The sequence below is a fragment of the Haemorhous mexicanus genome, chromosome 2 (assembly GCF_027477595.1).
Source record: "Haemorhous mexicanus isolate bHaeMex1 chromosome 2, bHaeMex1.pri, whole genome shotgun sequence".
Classification (NCBI taxonomy): Eukaryota; Metazoa; Chordata; class Aves; order Passeriformes; family Fringillidae; genus Haemorhous; species Haemorhous mexicanus.
In genome coordinates, this window is record NC_082342.1 from 120,678,394 (window position 1) to 120,691,470 (window position 13,077).

General features: G+C 46.6%; 1 protein-coding gene across 3 annotated transcripts in view; it reads right to left on the bottom strand.

The window, feature by feature from the left end:
* RUNX1 (RUNX family transcription factor 1) overlaps nt 1–13,077 on the bottom strand; it is a 95,272-nt gene that overhangs the window by 30,995 nt on the left and 51,200 nt on the right. The window lies entirely within an intron of this gene.

Below are 13,077 nucleotides of genomic sequence, written 5' to 3' on the forward strand. Positions count from 1 at the left end.
TCAGGAATTCTCCAGCCCCTGCCCAGCTCCCTCAGGAATTCTCCAGCCCCTTCCCAGCTCCGTTCCCTGCCCTGGACACGCTCCAGCCCCTCCAGGGCTCTCCTGCAGGAGCAGAACTGGACCCAACCCTGAGGGACTCCAGCACAGAGGGACAATCCCTGCCCTGCTCCTGCTGGACACACAATTCCTCACCCAGCCCAGCTGCCAGGGGCCTCTTGCCTACCTGGGCACCCCTGGGCTCGTGTCCAGCCCCTGTCAGCAGCACCCCCAGGGCCTTTTCCTGCCAGTCCCACTTTCCCACTTTTGTCCTTTTCAAGTTAACACAAGTGCTCACTTTTATGCTGAGTGGCAGAGCAGCTCCTGTTTGCTAGTGGATCCCTTCCCCCGTGAACTAATTAATCCTGAAGTCAAATTTGCCAATGGTTTTGCATGGAAAATTGCTCATATTTATGTAGCTCTCAAGGATATCAAAGGATATTCTCTGTGCTTGGAGCAGTTATTCACAGGTTGTAGGATGAGGAGCATTGTTTGGATGTGGGGTTTGGAAAATGAAATTCACCTTTATGTAATGAGAGCTGAAAGCATCACCAGTGTTGCCCTAGCTCAGGCAGCTGCAAATCATCACCCCAAGAAAATCAAGAGCTCCCTTTCACTCAGGGGTCTCTTTCCTATGGGCCAGAAGACGCAGAAATTTACAGGAATTATTTCCATGCAAAGGAATTTTGGTTTCATTGTATTTTCTTGGAGTTGATCACCTGAATTTAATTGACAAGAAGCTGAGCGAGCCCAAATTGGCCAAGTGATATGTTAAATAATTGATAATTGTAATTCAGTGTGCAAAAGGGAAGAAGTGGGATTGTTCACTTGGAGAGGACAAGATCTGGGCTGAGCTCAGATCTTGTAGGGCCTGAAGGAGCCCCAGGATACCTGGAGAGAGACAATTTCCAGGGGATGCAGGGACAGCACACAGGGAATGGCTTCCAACTGATAGAAGGAAAGCTTATCTTGGATATTAGGAAAGAATTGTTCCCTGTGATGCCAACGAGGGGCTGGGATGGAATTCCCAGAGCAGCTGGGGCTGCCCCTGGATCCCTGGCAGTGCCCAAGGCCAGGTTGGACACTGGGGCTGGAGCAGCCTGGCACAGTGGGAGGTGTCCCTGCACTGGCAGGGGTGGCACTGGATGATTTTAAGGTTCCTTCCTCATCCAAGCAACTTCTGACTCAGGATGACAATTCCAACAGTTTCTGCTTCCAATTATTTCTATTTCCATCCCATTTTTGTGTACCTGACCAAGGACATTTCAAACACCTCTCTGGGTAAATACCCCTGAAAGTTCCTGAAGCTGAGCACCCTGAAAGCTTCCAGAATCCCAGATATTGAACTGAGCATTTTTCCCCTCACAGACGAGCCAAAGCAACCTCTGACACAGACCTGGGAACTTCTTGCTGGAAATCAAACCCAACCTGAGAGCAAACCCTGGAATTTTTAATGGCCCTCTTAAATATCCTTTTGGTTTTTGATGCTTTTAAGAGAAGAGCTGTATAAATAGGCTGGGGATGGTCAGATGGAGCCAATTTGATTATCTAATGGGCACTTCCCCAGGTCACTGACTGCACATCCCAGCCCATTGTTCCTCAGCTGGGAACAATCCCCCTTTGTTGGGGTCACAATAGGCTGAATACACAGGGAGAGTTCAGGATGAGTTTGCTAAGGGTGTTGTGTGTACTCAGCCACATAAAAGGAGCCCTGTGAGCTCTGGCACCACGTGGGCTCTTCAGGGAATGATCCTGTTGGATGCCATGTCCTGCTAAAGGCCTGGCAGAGGAGGATTTGAAAGGAGCCCCCCAAGCCATAGATAAATCCCAGAATCAAGGTTGGAAAAGACCTCCAAGATCATTCCCTGTGTCCCATCCCTGCATCCCCTGGGAATTGTCTCTCTCCAGCTTTCCTGGGGCTCCTTCAGGCCCTGCAAGGTCACCCTGAGCTCAGCCCAAAGCTTCTCCTCTCTAGGCTGAACAATCCCACTTCTTCTTGGCCTTTTGCACCAAGCCTGGTGCCCACCCAGCCCAGAGCAGCGAGTGCCATGTTCAGACCTTCCTTGGACACCTCCAAACCTCCCTGGGCAGCCCCTTCCAAGGCCTGACTGCCTTTTCCAGGAAGAAATTTTTCCTGATTATCCGACTCAACCTCTCCTGGCACAGCTTGAGGCTGTTTCCTCTCTGCCCCTGTTCCCTGCGAGCAGAGCCCGGCCCCCAACAACAGCTCAAGTTTGGAGATGTTCAATCCAGAATTTGAGGGCCAAGAACACCTTGAATTACAAAATCCGAGTGGCATCTTCTGGCACCTGGGCAGCACCAGGTGAAGGAGAAGCTGTTTTCAGTGGGTGTTTGTTTTTAGGGTAAGGAGCCCTTATTTATTTATTTCTTGTTTGTTTTATTTACCACGGAAGGTAATTTGAGCTCTGCTCTCCAAACCTTGGCGTGTTCTGCCAAGAGAGGATTAAAGAGGAGAATGCTGTGGAAAGAAACTGGGTTTGTCTGTAAAGAACTCAGATTTGATTTACCAGGGTTTTGCAATCAGTGCTTTTAATCTTCCTCATGACTGGGACATTCAAAGGCCAAGAAAACGCTTTGAGGGCCAGTGGGGAACAAACCCAAACATGAAAAAACCTCAAATGCTGAACCTTTGCCATCCAAACTTCAGAATCATGGAAGGGTTTGGGTTGGAAGGGACCTTAAAGATAATTTTGTTCCAATCCCTGCCATGGGCAGGGACACCTTCCACTATCCCACATTGCTCCTTGGACACTTCCAGGGATCCAGAGCAGCCACAGCTTCTCTGGGAATTTTATTCCAGGGCTTCCCCACCCTCATGGGGAACAATTCCTTCCCAATATCCAGTTTAAACCTGCCCTGGTGGCAGGCAGAGATATTTATTTTAAACACCTCCAGGATGAGATGAGATTGACCCTGGGAAAGAGCAGGGAGCCAGACTGAGGTGCTTCCATGGAAAAGGAAGAGCTCCAGGAGACAGAAATGTCCGCTGAGGTAGAGCTGAAAGAGGCTACCCCAAAAATGAGGAGCAGAGCAGGGAGAGGCTCCACCTCAGAGAGGTGAGAGAATAAAGGAGCAAGGAGTGAGCCCAGGAAATCCTCTGGGAGAATCCTGGCATGAAATTCCTGCCCTGGGTCAGAGATCAGCTCCACTTTCCCAAGGACATAACGGAGAAGGGCTCAGGGAGTGGAAAGGGATCAAACCAAACAAACCAGAAGGAATCGCTGTGCAAGTCCAAAACTGAACTGGGAATACTTGTCCCTGCCTGCCAGCTCTGCTCTCAGGATCCATCAGCTCTCCCGTGGTAAAAGACATGGACTGATTAATGAAAATAAATCTGTGCCTGGGCATGAGCTGCCCAATTTTTAAGCTGCCTAAAGATTCAGGGAGAGGGTTTTCCAAAGGCAGCTCCATAGCTGGGACTGGCTTCTCCATGGTTCAGGTGCTTGGACATCTTTAAAAATCCTCCTGAAACGCCTTTCTGCTTCCTGAGTTTTCCTAACCGCTCTGTAAAAAGTCTGACTCTCAATTATTTGCCTAAAAAAAATCATGGAATTAGTGTCAAAACACAGAACAAAATACAGATCTCTCAACTTCTCTGCTTGATTTCCTTTTTGTTTTTTGGAGTTATCCTTGAGGATGCTCAGTGTGGTGGGAAAAACGTGGGAAAAAAGCAGAAGAAAAAACTGCTGGAAGTGCAGGTGTTGCTTGGGGACTGAGAACATATTTGTTGCTTTTTCAATCCCAGGAAGTGCCAGGCATTTGGAATATGAAGATTGGTATCTCAAATATATCCACACTTGGAAATCTTGTGGATTAACCACCATGACATAACTCTTTCCATTAGTTGATGGAAAAGCCAAACAATTTCAAGCCTTTTTTTTTTTTTTTATTTTCCAAGCTGGATATGAGGCTCTTGAGCAAGGCTGAGGCCCTGGAGCTGGGAATGCTGCTGGGAACACAGGCAGGTGTTGAGGAATTGGATCCTCACCTCGCTCTGCCCCATGTGGGAGCTGCACCAAGGGAAATACAGGTTGGAGAGCAGGGAAAAGTTTTTTCCAGAAAAGGTGAGAAAGTTCTGGAATGTTCTGCCTGGGGAGGTGGTGGAGTCCCCATCCTTGGGTGTGTTTGACAAAGCCTGGAGGTGGCACTGGGTGCCAGGGCTCAGCTGGGCTGTTGGGGCTGGGCTGGACTCCATGGGCTTGGAGGTCTCTTCCAACCCAGGGGTCTGGGAATTCTGGGAATTCTGTGAATGAAGGAGGAACAAATCTGTGGCTGAAGGGAAGGGATCTTGGAAGAGCCAGACAGATCCCAGTGCTGGAAGGGCAATGGAGGCTCCAGCACTGGTGGGATTTACCCAGGGAAGTGCTGAGGTCCTGGAGGTCCATGTGGGAACTGGGAGTTTGCAGGGAAAGGTTTCATCTGGAGACTGAGATACAGCAGAGAAAAGGGTTGAAACTCATGGAATCATGGAGTCATGGAATCCTGGAATCATGGAATGGTTTGGGTTGGAAGGGAACTTAAAGATCATCCCATCCCACCCCTGCCACGTCAGGGACACCTTCCACTATCCCAGGCTGCTCCAAGCCTCAATGTCCAACCTGGCCTTGGGCACTTCCAGGATTCCAGGGGCAGCCTCAGAGATGACTTTTAAGCCACTTCCAACCCAAATCATCCTATAATTCTATAAAACAGGAGGTTTACATCTAGATTTGTAGTAGGGAGGTGTGAAAAAGCAGGGATTTTTCCTCAGAGTGGATTTCCATGGGCCAGAATTTCAGAGGAATTGTTCTCTGTGTGCCAACCCAGCTGGTGTGCTCATCACTTTGGATGCAAACTGGTTTGTGACACCACAAATGGATCCACCAGGGTGGATCTGCAGCTGAGGGCACTTCAAAAGGGCTCCTTAAGGAGGAAAACTCTGGAAGTTACTGCTGGAATTCTCTATCAATATCATCTGCTGAGCAATAATTGCAAATCCCATCCTGCACTCAAAAAGATATTTCTCTCTAAAGGGAATGGAATGGAATGGAATGGAATGGAACGGAACAGAATAGAACAGAACAGAACAGAATAGAATAGAATAGAATAGAATAGAATAGAATAGAATAGAATAGAATAGAATAGAATGAATTATATATATTTAACATATTATATTCCCTTTTTTTGATGGAGCCACTTGGAGCCCTGCCAGCTCCACAGATCTGCTTGGCAAAATATTTTGGGAAAGCGTTCCCACTTCCACAAATTTCATGTGGCTGTGGCACAGGAGCTCTGGGTCCACACCACGGGGTGGCTTCAGCTCCTTCTTTTCAGCTCCTTCTTTTCAATTTTTGGTGGCTGCTGGCATGGAAGGGAGTGGGAAGGAGGAAGATGATTTCCTCCTCCTCATCCAGAGCAGGATCCCAGTGGAAATTCCCACTCCAGGAGATGGAGTGGGATCCATTAAAGGGGATCTTCCCTGATCAGGATGGACAAATTGTGGTGGGGAAACCTTCTGGGGGTGGAGAAAACATCCAGAAGTGCTAAATCCAGCCCTAAGGAGCAGAGCTGAGAGGAAAAGTTCCCAGCTCAGGCAGGACATTCCAGGGAGTGTTTTTTGGGAATGGAGAGGTTTTTAATCCAGTGGGAAGGGGGTGATCTGCTGGGAAAGCACCACGTGCTGGGTGAAACACCACAGTGTCCAAAGGGAATGGAATTCATCAGTTTTTAACCTATGGCACAAGGGGAAGAGCTGGGAATTCCCTGATCCTGGGAGCCTCTGGATCTGTTTGGGAGCTGTGAGCACGCCAACCCCAATGCCCAAAATCACCTGAAAATTGCATTTTCCAGCAGCAACATGTGGGGGCAGAGTGACAACCCCATAATTCCCTGCTGAAACACTGCAAATTCTTCTGGTTCCATAAACACACAGCTTATTTAAAACCAGAAATACTAAAAATTGGGGGTTGATCCAGGCAGAGAAGGAATGAAGCTTGTAATTCCCTGGTTGTGATTCCTATTTCAGTGCTGCCCTTGACTCTCCTCCTGCTTTTCATGATTTCCTGGGAACCCTGATAACCCAGGCTGTGTTTTTTGTCCAGGATCCTGATAGCAAGGACCTTGAAATGTCCCTTAAACAAAGTGTGGTGCACCTGGAGGAAGACAAAAGCCTGGCTCATAACAAAATAATCCCTCAGTCCTTGTGTTTGGTGTTAATTCAAAGAGCTGAGCTTTAAATGATCTGCCTTGCTTTGTTTTCAGGGCTAATTCTTCCCTTCAAGAGCTGTCAGCAATTTTATTCCAGCCTCTTGTTTCCAGGGATTTTAGATTTGGTCATAAAAGTGGGAAACTGAACATCTAAGGTTACAAAATTTGCTTTAAAAAAAGCAAACTCAGGTATTTTAAAGGTTATCAAAGCTTTAAAAAAGAACCAGAGGTGTAGCTTAACATGATTATTTGTTACCTCTAGAGAAAACAGCTTGATTTAATTTCTTTTTTTCAATAAATAATTAATAAATTCCCAAGTGAAAACATCTAAATGGTTGGAAAATAATGGAGAATATTCAAGGCCAGGTTGGATGGAGCAACCTGGACCAGTGGAGGTGTCCCTGGTTGGTTTTAAGGTTCTTTTCCAACCCAAACCATTCTTTGGTTCTGTGATTCTGAGAAAAAAAAAGGTTTTTAATTGCACATTTTTGGATGATATCCCTAACTCCATTTATTTATGCAATTTATTAACTCACACCAATGCCTCCACAAGAATCTTCTGAATTTTCAAATGTTCCCATTGGCCCCTCAAGAAATTCTGCTGTAAAGGAACCTTATGTTCATAATTTTTTGGAATTATCCACTCAGGTTAACCTTAACCACTGTAAAATTAAGAATTGTGGATTTAATGTCTGGTTGGTCCAGGCTGGTGTTGGGAGAAACTCAACCTTAATGCATATATTATATATTTATATTTATTATCAATTAATATATAACATAGATTATATAAATAGAAATATATAATAGAAAAACATAAATAGACAGATAATAGATTGAAATATAAATATAAATATAAATATAAATATATGTATAAATGTTAATATAATTATAAATATAAATATAATTATAAATATAAATAACTGCTTTCCAAGGCTCTAAACCCCTCAGCACAGCTGACATGGCTCTGCCTGTGTTTTATTTTCCCCTCTGCACAAAGGAAGGGGTGAGTTGAGGTCAGAATCTCCTTTTTCTGTGTGTGGAGGTCAAATCCTTTGACATTTTACACTCAGTTCTGCCATGAAATAATCTCTCAACTTAAACCATGTGGTGGAAGCTTTTCCTCCCCTCCTGTTCCCCTTTGGTCTGGGATTGGCCATGGTTAAAACTTCCAAGGGAACAGGTGGACGTGGCTCCCTCCCTGTGATATGAAAGAAGCATAAAAATTCAATTAAAGCAATTTATGGGCCCTGAATTCAGCTTTTAACGTGGATTTGTATCTGTGACACAAAAGATTTTATTATTTTTATTTTTATATTCTTTAAATTATCCCTTTTCTTATTCTTGATGTATTCTTTTATTTTTTCTATTTATTTTATTTGTATCTGAAAACAAAAGGTTTGATTCTTTTTTTAATATTCTTTAAATTATCCTTTTTATTATTCTTGATATATTCTCTTTATTATTTTTTTTTCTATTTATTTTATTTGTATCTGAACAAAAGGTTTTATTCTCCCATTTGAGACTTGCTACAATAGGAAGTTAAAGTTACCCTCAATCCTTTTCTAGCTGAAAACCTCAACAAACAAACAGTGGTTTAGTGGCATGGCAACCTGCCCCTTGCAATCCAAGAACTGCTCTGTCTATTTTAGTTTTGGGTTTTTTTTTTTAAAGATAAGTGGGTTTGGAGGAGTGGAGGAGCAGCTTGTGGTTCCTACTGGTGGGAGTTAAAGCAAAATTTTGGGATACTGCTTGGAATTCAGCAATGGACAGGGGTTTGATCTTATAAAAAGCACTTTGTGCTCTCCTTGGTAAGAAAGTTTCACCAAAAATGCTCCAGGTTAAAAAACGGGCAGGAAGGTGTGAAATGGGTTCAGAATTGTTTTGGTTTTCATGGAATCACAGAATCCCAGACTGGTTTGGGTTCTGGAAGGAACCTTAAAGATCATTGTGTTCCACCCCTGCCATGGCAGGGACACCTCCCACTGTCCCAGGCTGCTCCAGCCCCAGTGTCCAACCTGGCCTTGGGCACTGCCAGGGATCCAGGGATGGAATTCCATCCCAGCCCTGCCTACCCTGCCGGGGAACAATTCCCAATTCCCAAGATCCCACCCAGCCCTGCCCTCTGGCACTGGGAGCCATTCCCTGGGTGCTGTCCCTGCATCCCCTGGGAATTGTCTCTCTCCAGCTTTCCTGGGGCTCCTTCAGGCCCTGCAAGGCCACCCTGAGCTCAGCCCAAAGCTTCTCCTGTGCAGGTGAGCAATGCCAGCTCTCCCTTGTTTTGGAGGCCTCTGCTCTGAAACTGAATAACCAAAAGTAATAATAAAAAGAAATGAAATATCCCAGCTCACAGAGGAGATAAACCCTAATCTAATCACACTTTTGTTCACCAAGGGAAAAATGATGGTCCTGGAGCTTTGTCCCACCCCATCCCTGTTTTCCCTGCTGTGATAACATCACCCTGAAAAGATGAGCTCTGAAAGTTAAAAGGTGATGGCAAAAGCCAAGTGAGAGAGGCTTCAGTTTGGGGTTTATTTTCCTGATATCCACCACAAACCTCAACAATTCCATCTTCAATGGATAACACACATTTGGGAGGGAAAGTGAAGCAGGAGAAGAGAATATCCATGAGGAAACATCCATGGCTGAGCTACATCCACAGGTGAAACCCATGAAATCCTGTTTGAACCAGCAAAGCCCAACCACCTCCTACAACTATTCCCAGAGGGAGCAGCTGGATCCAGGCCCTGCATGAAAAACCCATTGGGAATTCCACAGGGAAGCAGGGAAAAGGGATCCTGGGTGTTAAACCTGATACTCTGCCAGGCAGAAAGTGTTCCCAAGCAGCTGAAGAATGAGAGGCTGCCACCTCCACCCACGTCTGCTCTGCTGAGCAGCCACAATAAAATTTGGGGTTTTTTATAGGAATGGAGCTGTGAGCTGGAGAAACCCAGCGTGGATTGCTCTGCAAATCAGGGAGAGAAGTGAGGGGGATGTGAGGGGTTGGATCCTTCACCTAAGCTGACCTGGAATTACTCCAGCCAGGGGAAGGAGCTGGGTGGTGCTTCCAGTTTCTTTTTGCTTTGTAGAGCACGTGATTTGTTGATTTTTAGTAGTAAACTCAGTAGGGTTTAATATGGTTAGACTGGGGTTTTGGGGAGAAAATCTTCCCTGTGGAAAAGGCACAGTTTGCCCACAGAATTTTGTTGCTGCTCCATCCCTGGAAGCATCCAAGGCCAGCTTGGACTGGGCTTGGAGCAGCCTGGGAGAGTGGAAGGTGTCCCTGCCCATGGTTTGGGTTGAAACAAAATGATCTTTAAGGTCCTTTCCAACCCAAACCATTCTCTGATTCTATGATTGTACAAAATACCCCAAACCCAGCAGATTTGCAATAATTCCACAAAGCCACAGGCCTTCCAAACCCTGGGAAGAAAGGGAAGTTCCAAGTGTTTCCTGAGGTGAGTGATGACCTTTCCTGCCTGCAGGAAAGAGCACTCTGCTCTCAGAAATGAATCCCTAAATAAGAACTTATCCTGATTCCCTGTAACTATTCCTCTCCAAAACCCCAGCAGAGAGCCTTGACTGAGACCATTTCCTTCTGCTTAGAAAAAGAGAGGAAAACTCTGTTAGGAGCAGCTAAAACCTGCTAAAACCAACACTGTCCCACTTTTTTGGGTCCATCTCCCCATGAATTTTTATAGCGCTCAGTGACCTGACCCACTGCCCAAATTTCAGCAGGAATTTCAGCAGGGACAGACTCAGCTCCAGGGGATGCCAGACTAGATTCCAAGCTGGATGACTCGGTTTCATCCGAGCCTGGGAGGAAATCAGACTCCTGAGTGATCCTTTTGCAGGTTTTCATTCCAACAAAACCCCCTGAAAAACCACCAGGCACAGAAACACCTCCAAAGCAGCCTGTCCTAGGAAAGCCTCAGCACTCAGAGGTAATTCTGGGGGCATGGAGCACTTTGCAAAGCTCTCTTTGCTGCTGCCTTCCTGGGAAAGGTCAAAGCAAGGTTTTGACAGCATTTCCCTCTCTCTCCAGCACACTCATGAACAAATGTCCATTGGGAAATACACCTGGAACAAGGCCTGGCTTTGCAAGACAAACATTGGTTCTGCAGGTGGAGGCAAACAAACGCCATGAGCTGTGCTGACACTGGGGAGACACAGAACAGGCCCCTTAAAACCTGCCAGGCTTCCCAAAATGCAAACACCCATGGAAAAGCTCCTCTTTTCACTCCTTAAAGACTCTCATGTGTCAAAGATCTCCAAGGAGAGCCCCAAAGAGATGGAAACCCAGCAGGGCCATGAGCCCACATAGGCCACAGGGTGGAGGTGGGTGAGCATAGCCAGGACTGGAATGGACTCCTTAAAACCTGCCAGGCTTCCCAAAATCCAAACATCCATTGAGAAGCTCCTCTTTTCACTCCTTAAAGACTCTCATGTGCCAAAGATCCAAAGATCTCCAAGGAGAGCCACTAAGAGATGGGGCCATGGAGCCCACAGTGGGGCCATGAGCCCGTGTAGGCCGTGGGCTGGAGGTGGGCGAGCGGAGGGAGGATTACAATGGATCTCGTAAAACATCCCCAAATTCCCAAATTCATACATCCAAGCTTCCCAAAATCCAAACATCCATGAAAAAGCTCCTCTTTTCACTCCTCAAAGGCTCTCACATGTCAAAGATCTCCAAGCAGAGCCGAGAAGAGCTGGAAGGAGAGCCGGGCTACAATCCCCCATAGGCCGCGGAGTGGAGGACTCGAATGGACTCCTTAAAGCCATCCAGGCTTCCCCAAATCCAAACACCCATGAAAAATCTCTTCTTTCACTCCTCAAAGACTCTCATGTGTCAAAGATCTCCAAGGAGAGCCCCAAAGAGACGGAAGCACAGTGGGGCCATGAGCCCATATAGGACGCAGGGTGGGGGAGTGGAAGGAGGATTGGAATGGACATCTTAAAACATCCCCAAATTCAATCATCCAGGCTTCCCCAAATCCAAACATCCATGAAAAAGCTCCTCTTTTCATCCCTTAAAGACTCTCATGTGCCAAAGATCTCCAAGGAGAGCCCCAAAGACATGGAAACCCAGCAGGGCCATGAGCCCCCCTAGGCTGCAGGGATGGAGGTGGGTGAGCAGGGGGAGGATTAGAATGGACCTCTTAAAACCTGCCAGGCTTCCTAAATTCCCAAATTCATACATCCAAGCTTCCTAAATTCCAAACATCCATGAAAAAGCTCTTCTTTTCACTCCTCAAAGGCTCTCACATGTCAAAGATCTCCAAGGAGAGACAAGAAGAACTGGAAGCAGAGCAGGGCTGCAATCCCCCATAGGCCACGGGGTGGAGGACTAGAATGGATTCATTAAAACCATCTAGGCTTCCCAAAATGCAAACACCCATGAGAAAGCTCCTCTTTTCACTCCTTAAAGACGCTCATGTGTCAAAGATCTCCAAGGAGAGCCCCAAAGAGATGGAAGCCCCACGGGGCCATGAGGCTGTGTAGGCCGCAGGGTGGGGGAGTGGAAGGAGGATTGGAATGGACATCTTAAAACATCCCCAGATTTCCAAATTCAATCATCCAGGCTTCCCAAAATGCAAACACCCATGAAAACGCTCCTCTTTTCACTCCTCAAAGACTCTCATGTGCCAAAGATCTCCAAGGAGAGCCGCTAAGAGATGGGGGCACAGTGGGGCCATGAGGCTGTGTAGGCCGCAGGGTGGGGGAGTGGAAGGAGGATTGGAATGGACATCTTAAAACATCCCCAGATTTCCAAATTCAATCATCCAGGCTTCCCAAAATCCAAACAACCATGAAAACGCTCCTCTTTTCACTCCTCAAAGACTCTCATGTGCCAAAGATCTCCAAGGAGAGCCGCTAAGAGATGGGGGCACAGTGGGGCCATGAGCCCCCCTAGGCTGCAGGGATGGAGGTGGGTGAGCAGGGGGAGGATTAGAATGGACCTCTTAAAACCTGCCAGGCTTCCTAAATTCCCAAATTCATACATCCAAGCTTCCTAAAATCCAAACATCCATTAAAAAGCTCCTCTTTTCACTCCTCAAAGGCTCTCACACGTCAAAGATCTTCAAGGAGAGACGAGAAGAACTGGAAGCAGAGCAGGGCTGCAATCCCCCATAGGCCACGGGGTGGAGGACTAGAATGGATTCATTAAAACCATCCAGGCTTCCCAAAATGCAAACACCCATGAAGAAGCTCCTCTTTTCACTCCTTAAAGACTCTCATGTGCCAAAGATCTCCAAGGAGAGCCGCTAAGAGATGGAAGCACTGTGGGGCTATGAGGCCGTGTAGGCCGCAGGGTGGGGGAGTGGAAGGAGGATTGGAATGGACATCTTAAAACATCCCCAAATTCAATCATCCAGGCTTCCCCAAATCCAAACATCCATGAAAAAGCTCCTCTTTTCATCCCTTAAAGACTCTCATGTGCCAAAGATCTCCAAGGAGAGCCCCAAAGAGATGGAAACCCAGCAGGGCCATGAGCCCCCCTAGGCTGCAGGGATGGAGGTGGGTGAGCAGGGGGAGGATTAGAATGGACCTCTTAAAACCTGCCAGGCTTCCTAAATTCCCAAATTCATACATCCAAGCTTCCTAAAATCCAAACATCCATGAAAAAGCTCTTCTTTTCACTCCTCAAAGGCTCTCACATGTCAAAGATCTCCAAGGAGAGACAAGAAGAACTGGAAGCAGAGCAGGGCTACAATCCCCCATAGGCCGCGGGGTGGAGGACTAGAATGGATTCATTAAAACCATCCAGGCTTCCCAAAATGCAAACACCCATGAAGAAGCTCCTCTTTTCACTCCTTAAAGACTCTCATGTGTCAA